This window comes from Pygoscelis adeliae, unplaced genomic scaffold (assembly GCF_000699105.1).
Source record: "Pygoscelis adeliae isolate BGI_AS28 unplaced genomic scaffold, ASM69910v1 Scaffold38, whole genome shotgun sequence".
NCBI lineage: Eukaryota > Metazoa > Chordata > Aves > Sphenisciformes > Spheniscidae > Pygoscelis > Pygoscelis adeliae.
This window is the reverse complement of record NW_008825614.1, coordinates 2047834-2048377: the sequence shown is the minus strand read 5'-3', so window position 1 is coordinate 2048377 and position 544 is coordinate 2047834.

Here is a 544-nt window from a genome sequence, read left to right as displayed (position 1 = left end):
ATGCCATTCTGCCTGAAAGAAGTCACCACCTGAAAGATAGCAGGTACGTTAGCTATTGGCACAGTTAAAGGGCAAGTCGATGTATATTTAATACAACGAGCATATTCTCTGTCAATACTAATGGCACCGGGATTTGTACACTTCGTTGCACAGGAACACTTCTACAGTCAGTGTGAGGGGAAATTAATCTTTACGCATGCAGAGAGAGTTCATCTCATCGCCTCCTACTCCCACCACCTCTCTCCAGGTTATTTGATAGTTGTGGAGTTTACTGTTCTCTGGGGAAATGGGGCATGTCGGCTTGAACCTTCTCGTGCTGAGGAGGGAAAGTAACCCAGGTTTCTCATTTCCCAATCAAGTCTGAGCTCTGCTAGGAACAGTTTGTTTCTGATCTGAACCGACCCTCGATGCCACATCTTGTTTCCATACCAGCTGCTTTAATCCGTTTCTAGTGAGCCACCATCTGCTGCTGCTTCTCTCTCCTCTAGGAATACGTGCTCTCTGTATGTGCTGTCCCCGGGCAGTCCACCTTCCATTGGTAGCA